This window comes from Saimiri boliviensis, chromosome 10 (assembly GCF_048565385.1).
Source record: "Saimiri boliviensis isolate mSaiBol1 chromosome 10, mSaiBol1.pri, whole genome shotgun sequence".
In the NCBI taxonomy this organism is placed as follows: domain Eukaryota; kingdom Metazoa; phylum Chordata; class Mammalia; order Primates; family Cebidae; genus Saimiri; species Saimiri boliviensis.
In genome coordinates, this window is record NC_133458.1 from 50486072 (window position 1) to 50505434 (window position 19363).

A 19363-nucleotide genomic window follows, 5' to 3' on the forward strand; every position below is an offset into this window, starting at 1 on the left:
AACATTTCTAATTTGAAAGTTAAAGGCTAAGGTATAGCTTACACCTGAAAGGAGGAGGAGGCTTTCAGAGTCAAAGTGTTATTTACTAGCCATAGGCAGGACCGAGATGTCTCCTACCAAAGTGGAATTTCTCTGAGTCCTGAGCTACCTCACTCCAGGCTCTCCTCCCCTCCATTCCAGGGCTGTCCCCAGAGCAGCCACTGACACAAGATGTCTGACATTCACATTAAAACACAATGACTTAGGACAATTAAAATGCAGACCATGGCCAGGTGCAGTGGCTCACACCTGTAATCCCAGCACTTTAAGAGGCAGAGGTAGGTAGATCATTTGAGCCCAGAGTTCAAGACCAGCCTGGGCAACATGGCAAAACCCCATCTCTACTAAAAATACAAAAAAAATTAGCCAGATGTGGTGGTGTGCGCTTTGTAGACCCGGCTACTCAGGAGGCTGAGGTGAGAGAATCACCCGAGTCCAGGAGGTTGAGGTTACAGTAAGCCATGATCGTGACACTCTACTCCAGTCTGGGAAACAGGAGTGAGAACCTGTCTCAAAAAAATTAATAAAATAAAATGTGATCCTCCAGCATACTGATTTTTTAGGAATACAGCTAGTGCTCGACTTACGACCACGATTGGTTCCGACAGACCAGTCGTAACACGATTTGGTCATAAGTTGAGTAGGCTATATGTACAGTACTGTGAAGTGATGTTATAAAAATCTTTAAGTCATATTTTATCATAATTTCCTTTCATTATTGTTATATATCATAATTTTCTTTGTTCATTTTATGCCATTTTTATCATCTCTACACCATTTTTATTTCTTATTTTTACATTCGTCAGGTTTAAGTAAAACACTGCATTACCAGTACAACTGGTTTAATATTTGTAAAACATACAAAATTACAAAATACAGGTGCATACAAAAATACAAAATACAGGTGTAGAAAATACCATAGGAAACATTTTCCCAATTGCAAAACATATCAAAATATATAAACATGTACAAAACACAAATTGCTGTACCGGGTCTGGGATAACAGTTGAAATGGTGCACGCGGAGATGGTAGTGCTGCCGGAAGCTGGTCTGCACTGTCATATGCCCAGCTGGGCAACGTTTGCGCTGCCAGACGCGCAGCAGTCGTGGCTAGCGATTATGGTCGTAAAGCCGAATGGTCGTAAGTTGCATAGGTCGTAAGTCGATCAATACCTGTAATCAAAAATTTAACCAGTGGAAAGTTCTAATAGTAAAATTCCAGAATTCTAGAATTGGGCTTTGTTCAAAAGGTCTTATGGGAAAGAGGCAGAAGATAATTTGTACAGTACTACTTTGCACAATAGTACAAAACTTTTCACCAACATTCGACGCCTTAGACCCCTGCCCACTAGAAAGAAATTGGGGCCAACTGTATCTGTATTCACAAGACATGAGCCAGAATGGGAAGGCTAAAGAAAAGTTGTGAGAGCACAAGGAGTGCCACTCCTCCAGAATTTTCTACCTGCTGTGGAGGCCACAGGATTAATTCAAAGAGAAGAGGGGCAACCTAGTGATCAGGAATGTTCTCTGCCCTCAAAACAGCTCTGAGGAGAAGGGTCTTGGAGTTGGGGGGGTATGTAAAATATGCATTACCAATATGAAGAGCTCCTCTTCCAAGCTTCTTCTCAGCCCCAACGTAACTTCATTTTACCCCAAATTAGAAAACAAATTAAGAACCAGAAAGGAAAATTTTAACTTAGTCATCTAAATCTACAAAACTAAAACCTTCACTTACACAGTAGGACACTTCACCAGCAAAATAGCAGTGTGAATTTATTTTAGTCCCTACTAAGTATTCAAATACAAGAACCATAGTGGTGTTATGAAAAACACAAGTCATTAAATGTATTAGGGAGGCAAATCAAGAAACGAATGTTCTTACATGACCAAAGAGTAAAAGTAATCCTGAACTAAAGGGAAGCCTGGCAAGAGCTCTGGCTGACCTAGTCAGCCTTTGCAGGACTCTAGACATATAAGAAACAACCAGGTGGCCGGGCGTGGTGGCTCATGCCTGTAATCCCAGCACTTTGGGAGGCTGAGGCAGGTGGATTGCCTGAGGTCAGGAGTTCAAGACCAGCCTGGCCAACATAGGGAAACCCCATCTTTACTAAAAATACAAAAAAGTAGCTGGGCTTGGTGGTGGGTGCCTGTAATCCCAGCTACTCAGGAGGCTGAGATAGGAGAATTGCTTGAACCCAAGAGATGGAGGTTGCAATGAGCCAAGACCATGCCATTGCACTCCAACCTGGGCAACAAGAGCAAAATTCCGCCCTTCTCAAAAAAAAAAAAAAGAAAAGAAAGAAAGGAAGGAAGAAACAACCAGTGAACAGTTGGCCAGGGTAGCATGCCAGAAGAGGGCAGACATAACCCGGAAATAAATTGGAAATCTGCCATCAGTGGCCTTGGGCCTCTATGCCCAATCCCTGACATACTAGGGAAAGGTGGCTTTGTCCTGCTGGGCCAGCTTTGCCCCCAGCCAAAGTAAATATTACCTGCTTGGAGCACCCATCTTTGTTTGAGATCCCTCTTTAAACCCAATATCTTTTCAAACCAAGGGCACAGAGGACAGGCGCAGCCTCAGGACTCTGGACCTTAGGAAGGGGGTGCAAAGAATCTTTCTCTCCTTCATCCTGTAACATAGGGCCCAGTGCCCTTGGGCTGCCCAAGGCCAGGAAATGGGCCAGGTGGGACAAGAAGTGAAGGGGAATGAAGCCAGGCCTGCCCACCCTCAACCCCCAGTACTGTCTCAATTGTGCTTCATGGCAGGGGATAGGACAAAGAAGAGCTACACGTTTTGAGCACTTATTAGATGCCAAAGATTCTGCTGGTTGCATTCCATATGTGACCCCTTTCTAATACGAGAAACAACACGTGGAGGTAGTTATCACTACTCCCACATTCTAGATCCAAATTCACACAGAGATTCAAACCTGGGTCTGACTCCCAAGATCCCTTTCACACAGCATCCCATGGACTCTTAGCCACCAGCTGTGACTCAGTTGCCTCCATAACACCAACTTACTCCGCCTGGGGTCAGCCAGCATCTTGCCAGGGACGGTTGGGACCATACACTTGCTGCTATTGGGCAGCTAGGCAGGAAAACCACAGGCTTGAGATTCTGGTATCTCCCACCACTCCTAGACTTAAAGAAAACACAGGATGTGAGATCTGGTTTCCCAGCCGCCACCAAGAGAGGCCAGATAAGCAGCCCAGAGGTAGCGCCCCAAAGAAGTTACCTTCCAGTTAGAGAGACCCAGTCTGCCCATTTCCTCTCCCTTCTTCTACCTGAGGACTGCTCCAGGCAGACCTGTCCTACCTGAAGACTCCTATGTGGCTGGACAGGCTCACCTGCCGACTCACCAGCAGAGCTCGTCGTGAAACAATGCTAAAGCACCCCTGGCATTGCTCCCTATCCCTCCTGCCGTGCCTCACCCTCCCCTCACACTCCCCTCACTATCAGTGCTCTGAGAATGCACTTTCCAAATAAAGCGTCAGCCTCAGACAGTTTTCTTAGGGAACCCAGGTTTTCTAGTCATGTTTATGCTTCATTTCTTATTTCATTATTCTTTTTTGTTTGTTTTGTTTTTGTTTTTGTTTTGAGACGGAGTTTCGCTCTTGGTACCCAGGCTGGAGTGCAATGGCGCGATCTCGGCTCACCGCAACCTCCGCCTCCTGGGCTCAGGCAATTCTCCTGCCTCAGCCTCCTGAGTAGCTGGGATTACAGGCACGCGCCACATGCCCAGCTAATTTTTTTTTTTTGTATTTTTAGTAGAGACGGGGTTTCACCAAGTTGACCATGATGGTCTCGATCTCTTGACCTCCTGATCAAACCGCCTCGGCCTCCAAAAGTGCCGGGATTGCTGAGCCACCGCGCCCGGCCCCCATTATTCTTAATGATACAAGTACCTGCAAGCCTACCATCCAAAACAAAACCTAGAACCTTGACATAAACTTTATCTAACCATACAGTGCCCACATGCCATGTCCCCCTGCCCCCCGACACACACACAACATCACCATCATCTGAAGAATTCCTTGGCTTTTTGAAGCATATGGTTTTATGGCACCCATATGTATTTCTATAAAGCTTATTTTTACATTAATCGTAACTCTAGAAAAATAAATCGTGCATTGTTTAATGACAGGAATACATTCTAAAAATGCAACATTAGGTGATTTCCATCATTGTGTGAACATAACAGAGTGCACGTACACAAACCTATGTGGTGTGGACTGCTACACACTTAGGCTGTGTGGCATAATATATAGTTCCTAGGCTATAAACTTGTACAGCATGTTACTGCACTGAATGTTGTAGGCATCTGTAACACAATGGTAAGTATTGTGTATCTAAACATACAAAAGGTAAAGTAAAAGACAGTATTAAAGATTTATAGGCTGGGTGCGGTGGCTCACACCTGTAATCCCAGCACTTTGGGACAGGCAGATCATCAGGTCAAGAGTTTAAGACCAGCCTGATCAACATGGTGCAACTCCAATGGTACTAAAAAAAAAAAAAAAAAATACAAAAATCAGCTGGCTGTGGTAGTATGCCCCGGTAATCCCAGCTACTTGGGAGGCTGAGGCAGGAGAATCACTTGAACCTGGGAGACAGAGGCAGCCTGGGGGATAAAGTGAGACTCCGTCTCAAAAAAAAAAAAAAAAGATTTATAAATTGGATACCTATCTAGGACACTTACCATAAGGAGAGCTTGCAGGATTGGAAGTTGCTCTGGGTGAGTCGGTGAGTGAGTGTTGAGTAAATGTGAAGAACTAGGACACTACCATACAGTACTGTAGAGATTATAAACTCTGGATGCTTCGGCAATGGAAAATTTATTTTTAAAATATTTTCCTTGAATAATAAATTGGCTTACTGTAACTTTTTAACTTTATAAACGTTTTTAAACTTTGTAACTCTGGAAATAACACTTAGCTTAAAACACGAACACGTTGTATTTTCTTTCTTTAGATCCTTATTCTATCAGCTTTTTTTGAATTTTCCATTTTTAAATTTTTATTTTCTACTTTTCAACTTCTTTATTAAAAACAAAAATAAAAACGTGCACTTTAGCCGAGGCATACACAACGTCATGATCATCAGTGTCACCTCCTCAACTTGTCCCACTGGAAGGTCTTCAGGGGCAATAACAAGCATGGAGCTGTCATCTCCTATGGTAACAGTGACTTCTGGAATTCCTCCTGAAGGACCTGCCTGTGGTTCTTCTTAAAGAGGGGTCACTCTTCAGAAACACGTCCATGGTGGTGGCTTTCTTGGTTTTTTCTTTTCTTTTTCCTTTTTTTTTTTTTTTTTTTTGTTGTCAAAGATTTGCTTATAAGCAGATACTGTACTACGAATATTCCTCTCTATTAATGAAAACCTCAGTGTTGGGGTCTGTGTTTTTGAACTTTTTAAGGAGCTTTTTGAGGTTTGCAAAACCTTCTGCCAAGCCCTTCATGAATTTGCTTGGGGATTCTTTTTTTCTTCTCCTGCAATTTCCTTTCTCTTGCCTCTTCTTCAGCAACAGATTCCTGTTCCACTTCCGACAACTTCTTGTTAGTCAATTCCTCAGGACAACATCACTAGGTGATAGAAAATTTTCAGCTGTGTTATAATCTTATGGGACCACTGTCATATATGGAGTCCATCATTGGCTGAAATGCCATTACGTGGTATATGACTATATATCATATTACATAAATTTGGGGCATCTTCTTCACTTAGCGTTTTATTACTGCTTGGAGTTGTCCATGTTGTTGTGAATCATAACCACCACGTTGTTGTGTGGTTCATTTCTTTTTATAGTCCTGCAATAGTTATGTAACTACACCAAAATTTATCTACTCTCCTGTTGACAGGCACTTCAGTCGTTTCCAAGTTTTTGCATCAAAAACAGGGCAGCGATGAACATTCTTGTACACATCTCCTGTTTTACATCTGTAAATGTTTCTATCTTGGTCCTTTTTATGTTTCTATAACACAGGGTAGTTTATAAGGAACAGAGATTCATTTGTCTCACAGTTCTGGAGGTCAGAAAGTCCCAGATCAAGGGGCTGAATCTTCTGTGTAATAACATGGTAGAAGGCATCACATGGTGAGAGGGAGTGCTCACACAAGAGTTGGGGGCCAAACTCATCCCTTTATCTGGAACCCACCCATGAGATAACTAACCCACTCCTACGATAACAGCATGAACCCCTCTCCTCTTAAAGGTCCCACCTATCAACACTGTTGCATTAAAGATTCCATTTCCAGCACATGAAATCTGGGGAACACATTCAAACCACAGCAGTTTCCTTTGGTCCCATCCCTAGGAGTGAAATTTTTGGGTCATATGTAGATGAATGCTCAGCCGTAGGAGATAATGCCAAACTGTTTTTCAAATCAGTTACACAAATCTATGACCTTTCTTTCATACAAAGAGTGTTCTTTAAAATCCAATTTTGTTTTTGTTTTTGTTTCTGTTTTCTGAGATGGAGTCTCGCTTTGTCACCCAGGCTGGAATGCAGTGGCGCAATCTCGGCTCACTGCAACCTCCACCCACCAAGTTCAAGCGATTCTCCTGCCTCAGCCTCCCAAATAGCTGGGATTACAGGCATGTGCCACCACACCTGGCTAATTTTTGTTACTTTTTTAGTAGAGACGGGGTTTCACCATGTTGGCCAGGCTGGTCTTAAACTCCTGACCTCAGGTGACCCACCTGTCCCAGCTTCTCAAAGTGCTGGGATTACAGGTGTAAGCCACTGCACCCAGCCTAAAATCCAATTTTTATAGTTTCCTTTGTTACAGGAAAGAGGTCTTGATCCAGACACCAAGAAAGTGTTCTTGGCTCTCACACAAGAAAGAAGTCAGGGTAAGTCCATACAGTAAAATGAAAGCAAGTTTATTAAGAAAGTAATCCCAGCACTTTGGGAGGCCGAGGCGGGTGGATCACGAGGTCAAGAGATCGAGATCATCCTGGTCAACATGGTGAAACTCCATCTCTACTAAAAATCCAAAAAGATTAGCTGGGCATGGTGGTGCGTGCCTGTAATCCCAGCTACTCAGGAGGCTGAGGCAGGAGAATTGCCTGAACCCAGGAGGCGGAGGTTGCGGTGAGCCGAGATCGCGCCATTGCACTCCAGCCTGGGTAACAAGAGTGAAACTCCGTCTCAAAAAAAAAAAAAAAAAAAGAAAGAAAGTAAAGGAATAAAAGAACAGCTACTCCATAGACAGAGCAGCCCCGAGGGCTGCTGGTTGCCCATTTTCATGGTTATTTCTTGATGATATGCTAAACAAGGAGTGAATTATTCATGCCTTCCCATTTTTGGACCTTACAGGGTAACTTCCTGACATTGCAATGGCATTTGTAAACTGTCATGGCACTGGTGAGAGTATAGCAGTGAGGATGTCCAGCGGTCACCCTTGTCTCCATCTTGGTTTTGGTGAGTTTTAGCTGGCTTCTTTACTGCAACCTGTTTTATCAGCAAGGCCTTTATGACCTGCATTTTGCACTGATATTCTGTGTTGTCCTGTAACTTGGAATGCCTAACCATCTGGGAATGCAGTCCAGTAAGTTTCAGCCTTGTTTTACCCAGCTCCTATTCAAGATGGAGTTGTTCTGTTTAACACCTCTGACATCTTCATTCTGATAACTGCCAAAACTGAGAATTGTTGGTCGCCTGTTAAACATGTTATGTTTCCTCTGGGTGTTTGTATTTTTTAAGAGGATGCTTGGAGAGGCAATATTGTGATGCAAAGCCATGAATTTTTCAGGCTACTATTTCAGGGCTTTTATTCTATATGCCTTTATCAGATTCACTCATCCAAGCATCACTGAAATGCTTACTGGGTTCTGGGGCTGTACAAAGCATGAAGATGCAGAAGTGGAAGATAGAGGCCCTGCCTCCAAACATCTTAAAGTCTGAAGCTTGAGTAAGACAACAAAACCATTATATGGGCTTTGACAGTATGTCAGGTGCATCAGGTAACTCAAGTTGACATTAAGGCAGCAGAGGGCACAAGAAGGCTCCCAGGAAAGTGGGTGCATATTCATCAGTCTTAAAGTCATGCAAAGGCAAATAACTTCAAGTAAGTCCCAGACTCATTACATGTTATCGTCATTCCCCTACCACTGTACATTTCCTGGGGGAGCTTGGCCCCTGTGACAAGGACAGGTGGTTCTATGGTGAGTCATACCCTGCTCTGCCCCACCAACTGTCCCCTTGCTAACAGGCTAATAGGATTCTATCCTTCCACTGAGTTTCAGCCATACAAAGATCTGTTAGCATGGACAAAATGTCTGTTTGGACTCTTCCCCCATTCCCTATCCTTCCTAGCATTCTTCACACCTCCTTTGCCTCTTCTTCAAGTTAGCCCCCTCCATGAGTAGCAAAATGGATGGGTCCTGGTTGCTCCAGACCTCTCGATATTTTAGAGGCTATGATCCAAAAAAACAGATATTTTTCTGGAAAGTGTCTGGTAAAATACCCAGAGACTTTCAAATGGTCCAACATATATTACATACTCTCTCATGAGCCAATCACTGTGACTAGAGGAATAAAATTATACTGATTAGCTGAGCCTACGTCACATAGTCATCCCTGGCCCAAACCACACGACCAGGAATACTTTGGAGTGTTGGAAGAGGAGCATGTTTCCCACAAAGAATGCTGGTCACACAAAAATGTGTGTCACTAAAAGGCCTGAGGAGGTAGCAGTTTTATTTGACTGCTCTAGTTAATTCTCTTGCCTCTTTCACTAGTAGGTACGTGAGAACAAGGCATAAACATACTTTACATAGTTCCTCAGTATTCTATTAATGAAGTACAATTAAGCTTGTAATATAAAAATAACATTATCTCCCTGTCTTCTTACTTCTAATGGCTTTAGTAATCATATGCTTTGCTAAGAAAGTGTTTATGACTATGCATGCACAAGACATATTTATAGTCCCTCCTTAATGCTGAGCACCAAGTCCTCAAGGGCTTATTTGCAGTTTCATGCATGGGGTACCCAGCTATACCTTTTTTTTTTAGACAGGGTCTTGCTTTGTCACCCAGGCTTAAGTGCAATGACACAATCAGAGTTCACTGCAGTCTTGACCTCTCAGGCTCAACCAACCTTCCCACCCCCACCTCCGTCTCCCAAGTGGCTGGGACTACAGGACATGCCACGACACCTGGCTAATTATTTTTTTTTTTTTTTAAGTAAAGGTAAGGTCTTGCATGTTGCCCAGGCTGGTCTTGAATTCCTGGGCTCAAGCAACCCTCCCAAAGTGCTGGGATTATGGGATTACAGGCATGAGCCACTGTACCCACCCCCTACACTATTAAACTTAAGAGGAATTCTGTTCACCACTCTCCCTCTTCTAATTACCTAAGTTACTGATGTTGAAATGGTGTGAATTCACCCTCCTACATGAAGCATCTTCAGTCAGTTTTCTTGTTAGTTTTTTCCATGGCTCTGGGCATATTCCTCATTCATCTCTCCTTGTCACCAGCTGCTTCATAACTAATCACAGTTCCCTATTTTCTTCCTCTTAGGCCAGTCCATTAGAATTCTCAAGCCTGGAATTTCTGGATATGTAACAGGAGGGTGGGCATTGTATAGGGAGTGGGCATAGCAAACAGAAGGTAGGGTTTAACATCAAACCACACAGGCAGTAGTTAATCTCACCTGTTTAATTACTAGAATTGAAATTGGCTCTGAGGAATCTCTCAGTGTTTAGAATGCTGAGTCTACAAAATTTCTTTTTCTTTTCAATGCTGAAAGGAAGTTTTATTTCCTTAACTTGACCAAAATTATAATACTGTTTATAAAAATTATATAAATGCGGGCTGATTGTTTTTAAAAAGTCAAAAAGCTAAATATAAATAAAGCACTAGAAAAAAATTCAATCATAAAAAGTTGACATCATTCTTCTAAATGTTATGTGGAATCATAGGAAGAAACATCACTGCAATAATTTCAAAGTAATATTGAAGGTAACATAAGAAATGTTTGGTCATCAATGTCAATTCAAATGTAGAGTGTCTATGAAAATAGATCAGAGAGAAAGTAAGTACATCTGTAACTAACACAGGAAAAAATAAGTTAGTTGTAAATACTGTATTCTTCAGTGAAAGAAGAACACAGATTAAGGATAAAACAATTAGATGGGCGTATCAAGTAGGCCACCTTTAATAATCATTTTTCAGAGTAGCTAAAAGGAGCAACAATAAAGCTCTACAACATATATAACTGAAATGTCTGCAATTAATCTAGTCCCAACACTTTTATTTGTAGAATTCTCAAATCAAAAGTAACAAATAATTATACATCAGGATAGTTAGGAATACCAAGTATTATTTTACAACTGCCACAATGTGTTTCTTCTTCTCTGACACAATCAGCACAGATCCAATGGATGGATCTGTGTTTAAACACACTGCTGTGTTTAATGATTCACTTGCTTCTTTCATGATGCACTGTTCCTGAATCGGGCTGTAGATAGATTTTGGTAGATGTTGATGGAGAGCTATCTGTTGTATACGAGGATAATGCTGACATTTCTCCTTCAGTTTCTGGTTATAATACTTGGCTGCTTTTTCTCATGGTGTAAGCACACTCAATTCTTCAGAAGCATTAGCTTTACATAGATGAATGTTCATTTCATCAGATCCATACATAATATACTTGCTGTCAGAAGTCCATTTTACACAGACAACATGTTGCATTCGCTTTGTGTGATATGCCACCCTGCTTTGACTTTTGTCTACAGGAAAGATTCAAATAGATTTATCGAAACTAGCAGACACAAACTCTTTCCCAGTGGGAGAGTAATCCACATCAAGCACTACAGATACATGATCCATATGGACCATTACAGAAGTGTCCAGTGCACACATATAAGTTAATGTTATAATCTTCATTTGCTACAGTAAAAATGAAAGCTTCCATAGGGTTCCAACAGATTGTATTTGTTCTCATATCTAAGACAACCTTTTTCAGAGGAGTAGCTTGCCTCATAGCATAAAGTACTATAGTCCTGTCAGACACACAACTTTCCAAGAGAAATGACTCAGTTGGGTTAAATTTAACACTACTTATACTGTCAAATCTCCAGGTCATTGAACACATAGGATTAGTTACTTGTTCATCCCAAACGTCTACTTGCTGTCCACATGTGGCAAAAACAGCTTCTTTCCAGTGATGATCAATCCCAGTATACACTCTCTTACCTAATATTGTATGTAATGACTCTTCCTCCTCTCCATAGGCTGGCCCATCCATTTTCCACTGCTTCACAGTTTTGTCATCACCAACAGTGAAAAAAGAAGCCCCACAACAGCGAGTACATATTCCTTGTACAAAGCCTTCATGTGCTTATATTGTATGGATACATTTCAGTTGAGTCAGGTTCCAAATTCTAACCTCTCCATCACATGCCCCAGAAAGGACAATAGCCAGGCTCTTCAGATGCTTTGCCAAGAAACTGACTCCATCTCAGTGACCATCCAGCCAAGCAAGGAATGGTTTTGCAAACTCCTTCCAATTTGGTAGCATTTAAAGCTTTTACATATTCTTGTGGGACCTCAAAAGGATGTAAGGTAGGAACATCGTTTCTTGGAACTCTCTGTAAGTCCAACTTGGTTTTGTGGGCATAGCTGTCGATTCCAGCTCAACATCTTCACCTTCATCTTGGTTGCTTTTCCTCTGGACTCCACGAGCTGGTCACGCTACAGAATTTCAGAGTCCTGAGAGTGTCACAGGATTATACCTAGAAATTTCCTTATATAGGACCTAAGTCGATCACAGTTTTTATGTAGATTATGAAGACTGCAGCCCTTACCAATTTATCTCTGTTTTACCACAGATTTTGCAGGGTAACCTAATTGTAAAGCAGAAAACAAAAAATATAAAAAGTACATGTTATGTGTTCTTCATTACACTTACCACAGCTTGAAAATATATATATATATTTGTAATCCTATCTTTCCCTTTATTTATTTTATTTTGTTTTGTTGAGACAGGGTCTGGGTCTGTCATCCAGGCTGGAATGCAGTGGTGCATCTTGGCTCACTGCAACCTCTACCTACTGGGCTCAAGCCATCCTCCCACCACAGCCTCCCCAGTAGCTGGGACTACAAGCTCATGCTACCATGCCCAGCTAATTTTTTTTTTTTTTTGTAGAAGTGGGGTTTTGCCATGTTGCCCAGGCTGATCTCAAACTCCTGAGCTAAAGCCATCTACCTGCCTTGACCTCCCAAAGTGTTCGGATTACAGGCATGAGCTACTGTTGCACAGCCCTATCTTTCCCTTTAAAATATAAACTCTTTGAAGACGAGAATGTCTTATTCTACGTGTATGATCAGCACTTAGCAAAGTGTCCGGTGTATATGGGTGATCAATAAATCCTAGAAGGAATATATGAAATGTTCAGATCTTTCTTCTCAAAGGATTGGTGAACAATGAAATTAAAGATGCTAAAGGAGTTCAGTCTTCCCTAAGCTAACTTGTATCATAAATCCAAGTTTGCTTTAGCTCTGCTTTACATTTTCCTTTTCTTCAATACTGAGCAGCTTCTCCATCATACTTTCCAGGCATTCTTATCCCTTTTACAGCTCCTTGGCAGCCTAGAACTTTTCCCTTTACTTAAGCCTGTCTTCCTGGGATGGTGCCCAGATTCCACAACTATCTCTTTCTTGCTATACTCCCATTAAAACTCCCATTATTTTCACTGCCAGGAGAAAAATATTCAGATAATTTCTCATTAAAGCATTATCCTGTAATAGACCATTTAATGCAATAATTCTCCAGGGTATTTGTAATTTAGAACATGAAGCTCTTAGCCTAAGATAAAGAATGTATTATGATGGCATTTCAGGGTCAGTGTGACAGTGGCATGGTGTGTATATATATTTCTGTAGGTGGGTGAGGGGTTGGTTGGGACTTTTCTTATTCTCTCAGGCCTCATCATAAAGGTGGTCACAAAGTCAAAGTCAGTAAATTCCTAGTCAAAGTCAGTAAACTCAGGCTTCTCACCATTGGTCATACTAGGAGAGGAAAAAAATCAACAAAGAAAAATAAGAAAGCAGACAGGTTTAAATACAAACAAACAAACAAAAAAACCCTTGCTTTTCCCTCAAGGAAAATAACAACAAAAACAAATTTCTTCAGAAAGCAGAGACCAGTTTTTTGAGCTAGTAAGACAATTAATTACAAATGATTATCACTTTAAAAAATCTGAATGGGTGGAAAGTATAAGAAAATACAAGCCCATGAAACATAAAGAATGTTCACAAGCAGACCAGGTGTGGTGGCTCACACCTGTAATCCCAACATTTTGGGAGGCTGAGGCGGATGGATCACCTGAGGTCAGGAGTTCAAGACCAGCCTGGCCAACACAGTGAAACCCCATCTCTACTAAAAATATAAAAATTGGCCAGGCGTGGCCACGTGCACTCATAATCCCAGCTACTCGGGAGGCTGAGGCAGGAGAATTGCTTGAACCCAGGAGGTGGAGATTGCAGTGAGCCAAGATCATGCCATTGCACTCCAGTCTGGGCAACAGAATAAGATACCATCTAAAAAAAAAAAAGAAAGAAAGAAAGAAAGAAAAAAAAAGAATGTTCTCAGCAGATTCTCCAAAAGACTCCTTTAAATGGCCAACTCCTAAAGTGCATTTAAAAGAAAATTCCATTTGAAACAATTACAGTTATACTTAAGTTTCTACCAGTCTTTTGGGAGGCCAAAGTGGATGGGTCACCTGAGGACAGGACTTCCAGAATGGCCCAGCCAACATGGCGAACACCCATCTCTACTAAAAATACAAAAATTAGTTGGGCGCAGTGGCATGTGCCTGTAGTCCCAGCGACTTGGGAGGCTAAGGCAGGAGAATCGCTTGATTCGCCTGAGAGGCAGAGGTTGCAGTGAGCCAAGATTGTGCCATTACATTCCAGCCTGGGCAACAGAGTGGGACTCCGTCTCAAAAATAAATAAGTAAATAAGTTTCTAGAAACCACCTACTGTGTAAAGTACCTCCCTATGCCTGCTAGAGAAATGATATGCAAACTTTCATTGCCATCAATTCATCAGCATCAGAATTTTCCTGGCCAGTTTCCACTCAGGTATTTCTTTCTTTCCCCTCTTTGCATCATTAGAAGATCTTCACATCTGTCGTCATTCCCAGGTTCCGATTTGTTTTATTTGAAGTATTTCATCAATGTTAACATATGCAAAGCTGGTGCCATACAAATACCCTCATTACACAGATGAGGTAAGCCAAAGGAAATTAAATGGCAAATGCTCCAGGAAAATCTGTAGATCTGACAAATTCAGGACAGGAGCCAGTCGTTTCTGTGTCTAAATGCTGTGCTTTTGTCACAAGCAGTTTATGCTGCTAGTGCCAACCTGGCTGTCTACATTTGCTCATTAACACCATACCTGGGAACTGAGACCTCATAACCAATAGGTTTAGAAAATATCTTGAACCTACCACCTAAACATCTTTCCAGTTCAACTTCTACATTACTGATATAGTGATCTTCCTAAACTGAAATCTGATCATATTACTCTCCTTTGCGTGAAAGCACCTCACTGGCTGAGAATAAAGTCCAAACTCCTAGCCTGACATACAAAGTCCTGACTCTACACTGTCCCCCTTACCCAAATCATCAGATATATCAAAGTATTTGGTCTCACCATAGAACTCCTCCTCCTCTATCACTGTGCTTTACCCTCTACAGTGCCTCTGCTGAAAACCCCCCAGCCCCAATCTACTTGAGGAATCACCTACACATCTCTCAAGCTACAGTGCTCTGTCTCTTCAACTATGAAGCCTTTCCTGATACACTTTCTTCCCTCTGAGCTTCAGTTTCTGCATTAGCAAAAATGTGGATTATAACTCCCACACCATCCTTTAACTCAAAGATCACATAAAAAATGACCCTGAGGCTGGGCTCAGTGGCTCACGCCTATAATTCCAGCACTTTAGGAGGCCAAGGTGGGCAGATCACACATTTAGGAGTTTGAGACCAGCCTGACCAACATGTTGAAACCCTGTCTCTACTAAAAATACAAAAATTAGCTGGACATACTGGCACACACCTGTAATCCCAGCTACTCAGGAGACTGAGGCAGGAGAATTGCTTGAACCCAGGAGGAGGACATTACAGTGAGCCAAGATCTCACCACTGCACTCCAGCCTGGGGAACAGAACGAGACTCTGTCTCAATAAAATAAAATAAAATAAAATAAATGACTCTGAAAAAGGCAAAACACTATGCAAAGGCCAAGTTATGTTATTAGAAAATAGTTATTATACAATAAGCCTTGTTTTAGAAACTTAATTACAGTACTTATAATGATTATTATAAAAATAACCTTGGCCAGCGTGGTGGCTCACATCTATAATCCCAGCACTTTGGGAGGATGAGGCGGTGTATCACTTGAGACCAGGAGTTTGAGACCAGCCTCGCCAACATGGTGAAACCCCGTCTTTACTAAAAATATAAAAATTAGCTGAGCATGGTGGCATGCGCCTATAATCCCAGCTACTTTCAAGGCTGAGGCACGAGAATAGCTTGAACCCAGGAGGCAGAGGGTGTAGTGAACCGAGATCGGGCCACTGCATTCCAGCCTGGGTGACAGAGCAAGACTCCATCTCAAAAAAATAAAAATAAAATTAACCTCTACAAATTAGAGGAATTTCCCTGTTTATTGATTGTTTAACTATAAGCCAAGCTTGAAATGGTGATGAGAACTGTGCTCACTTCAGACACAAATAGATTAAAAGTGGACCCACACAGGGAGGATTAGCATGACCTCTGCCCCACGTAATTTTCAGTAATGAAAAACTGCATTTTATTTGCTTGCAAGAATTCTATTCTCATTTCATAGTTTTCATTTTATCAGTGGAACATTCTTCCTTACAACTCTAATTCGCTCTAGCCAAAGGCTGATTTCCTTAAATGACTTTTGTTCCAGCACTAAGTCTTTGCTGCTTCTTACCCACCCAATCAGATTGATGCACCCCCACTGTTTCAGCAGCCAGAGTAGGTAACATTTCCTCCGTTCTTAGTCTGTACCAGGCCTCTTCTAAATGATCGCTTATGATTATAAAATTTAAATCCCACTACAATTCTCATTTCCTGTCCGCAAAATGGGGATGAGAAAATGGAAACTAAAAAGGCTAAACCTCTTGTCAAAGTGTAGGGTAAATGCCCCTAAGAGCAATAACTTGAGCATACCCTTAGAATGACCTTATACAGCAGACGCACCTGAGTGTGTGTTCCCAGCAAGGGAATCCAGGAGTGGCCAACCCCGAGCTTCACTCCTTGTATAAGAGCAACATCTGAGCCCCAGGTCCATCTGGTAGAACAAGAGCCATACAGGGGTTTGAGTCCTGAGTCTGGGGTTGGATGTGTAACTACCCGAGGAGATTTTCCTGCCTTCCGTACGAAGAAAGAATACAGCATTACAGTATAGAAAAAGAATAGACATGAGGCAGCCAAGCCACATGGGAGATGGAGTCAGTATTTAAATCAAAGTTGGTAGTTTAGGAGTTTTTCAAAGGCAGTTTAGGGGAAGGGAGTGGTGGCTGGGGTTGCTGTTGATTGGTTGCGGTAGAGATGAAATCATAGGGAGTTGAAGCTGTCCTCCTGTACCATGACTCGCTTCTTGGTGAGGCCACAGGAGTGGGATTGGTGGGTCCAGGTAGAGCTATGGGTGTCAAACGTACAAAAAAGCCTGAAAAGACATCTCAAAAGGCCAACCTACAATAGTAGTGTTATCTACAGGAATGGCTGGCAATCTGTGTCCACTTCTTAGCAGAATCAGGCTCCTTTCCACTCCCTAGCCTGATGGCCACTCATTAGCTTTAAGAAGGTGTCTGAGTTTGGGAAAAGGGCTATTATCATTTAAACTATAACCTATATGTCTTCTAAAGGTAACAGCCCCAAAGCCCAGGCATGAATAAGGCAGCTTACAAACTACAGGCAAGAGGGGCAGGCGGGCTAGGTCAGATCTCCTACACTATTATAATTTTGTGCACATTTTAAAGTGATGGGCAAACTACAACAAAAAAATTCAGAGCTCAAATGGTTAATCTGCACTGTAGAGTTAAGTAGAGTCCTCTAAAGCTCTGTATCTTCTTCTCTTCTTTTCTGCCTGCTTTAAATCTGCTGTTACTCAGCTGCTGGTGCTGAGATGAGACTGATTACTTACGGTCTAACTAGAATATAAACACTGGAAACTCATTTAAATTAAAAAAAAAAAGTAAGAGAGATTTTGTTAAACCAAACAATCTAGAATTTTTAAATCTCCCTTAAAGTTGATGGAAATAAATCCAGCACCTCTTTCAAACCTTATTCTTTTTTTTCTTTTTGATACAATTTCACTTAGTCACCCAGGCTGGAGTGTAGAGCCCCAAACTCAGCTCACTACAACCTCTGCTTTCCAGGTTTAGGCGATTCTCCTGCCTCAGCCTCCTGAGTAGCTGGGACTACAGGTGTGTCATTACGGCCGGCTAATTTTTGTATTTTTTAAAGTAGAAATGGGGTTTCACTGTTTTGGCCAGGCTGGTTTTGAACTCCTGACCTCAGGTGATCAGCCATGCCTGGCCCTTAAACCTTATTCTTAAAGCTGACTCTTATTATCCAATTCTACTGCAAGCTCTCAATAACTGTCCAACTTCCTCTCTTGAGGAGCTTCACTCTCTTGATATTAATCCTTTTATAAGAGAGATAGTACATGATTGCTATTTGCAAGGGGACTTCCAAAATTATTGCCCAGAGGAAATTTCTTTATCTTTGTCCTAGTAATGCTATTTACCCCCACACCATAACATTGATAGGCTGAGGTACTAAGTACTAGGTGTTTCGTTTTTTCATACTCTTTATAGCATTTCTTCTTTCCTGTCTCCCCGAGTTTACTGTATATTGTCATTTTCCTTAAATATACTTCTGTGAGGCCAGGCACAGTGGCTCACACCTATAATCCCAGCACTTTGGGAGGCCAAGGCAGGCAGATCACCAGAGGTTGAGATTTCGAGACCAGCCTGATCAATATGGAGAAACTCCATCTCTACTAAAATACAAAATTAGCCAGGCATGGTGGCACATGCCTGTAATCCCAGCGACTCAGGAGGCCAAGGCAGGAGAATCTCTTGAACCCAGGAGGCAGAGGATGCAGTGAGCCGAGATCATGCCATTGCACTCCAGCCTGGGCAACAAGAGTCAAACTCTGTCTCAATAATAATAAATAAATAAATAAATAAATATATTTCTGTGTTTATTCTGTCTATCATGGCTAACTATTGTTTCCATGGCTGCACCAGGTACTCACTCTAACCAGTAATATCTCAGGTAACACAACACACAACACTAACCGCTGGATATCCTCACATAGGCAGTCACTTGGGAATGACATTACACTCCTAGCAGTCCCACTACCTATGGAAGAAATTGCTGACACACAAGCCCTATACTGTGGATTCAACTACATCATATACATGCACACCAAAAATACGGGTTGATGAGGTGAGCCTAGGCCAATTGATCCCTCATGGCAATCTTCCATGGTGACCGAACAAATAGGAAGGGCACCAGAGATGGCCTGTAAGGCTAGAAATTCCAAGGAGTCTAGCCCTTTCCCAGAGACTTTAACACATAAGCCCATTGCTATTACACTCTCAGCTATAATCAAACAAACCAGAACAGAAGCCATACAATGATGCTAACAAGTTCACTGTGGACCTCCTCAGTTTTTCTCTATAGTGAGGAAACAACAAAGTTAATGCCAGAAAGATTGATAACCATTCCTTTATGTGTATATATAGTTCACCAACCAGGATGGAATATATAGAAATGGAAGTCTCCTGGCCAACATGGTGAAACCTCGTCTCTACTAAAAATACAAAAATTAGCCAGGTGTGGTGGCACACACCTGTGGTTCCAGCTACTCGGGAGGTTGAGGCGGAAGAATCGCTTGAACCCAGGAGGTGGAGGTTACAGTGAGCCAAAATTGCGCCACTGTGCTCCAGCCTGGTGACAGAGCAAAACTCCGTCTCAAAAAAGAAAGAAATGGAAGTCAAAAGTGGACTACTTCTCAAGTTCACGAATACATCTACATCTTTTCCTCAATTTTCTCTTATCCCATTAATATTCAAAAATCTTACCTGTCAGGCCCACAGTCATATAATACTACAACTCAAAATTTTACCCCCTTATGTATGGAAAACTACTTTTTGGGTCACCGCCCATCCACATTTAATCCCAGGGGACCATGGGATCCCTCTATTTATGCAAATCATACTGGAATCTAAACTAATTACACCTATACCTGGTTATGAGGTTCCTCTTC

At 41.9% G+C, this 19363-nt stretch overlaps 1 pseudogene; it reads right to left on the bottom strand.

The window, feature by feature from the left end:
• Window positions 1-10290: 10290 nt before the first annotated feature.
• On the bottom strand, window positions 10291-12090 carry LOC101048574 (DDB1- and CUL4-associated factor 13 pseudogene; annotated as a pseudogene).
• Between the last annotated feature and the right edge of the window lie 7273 nt (window positions 12091-19363).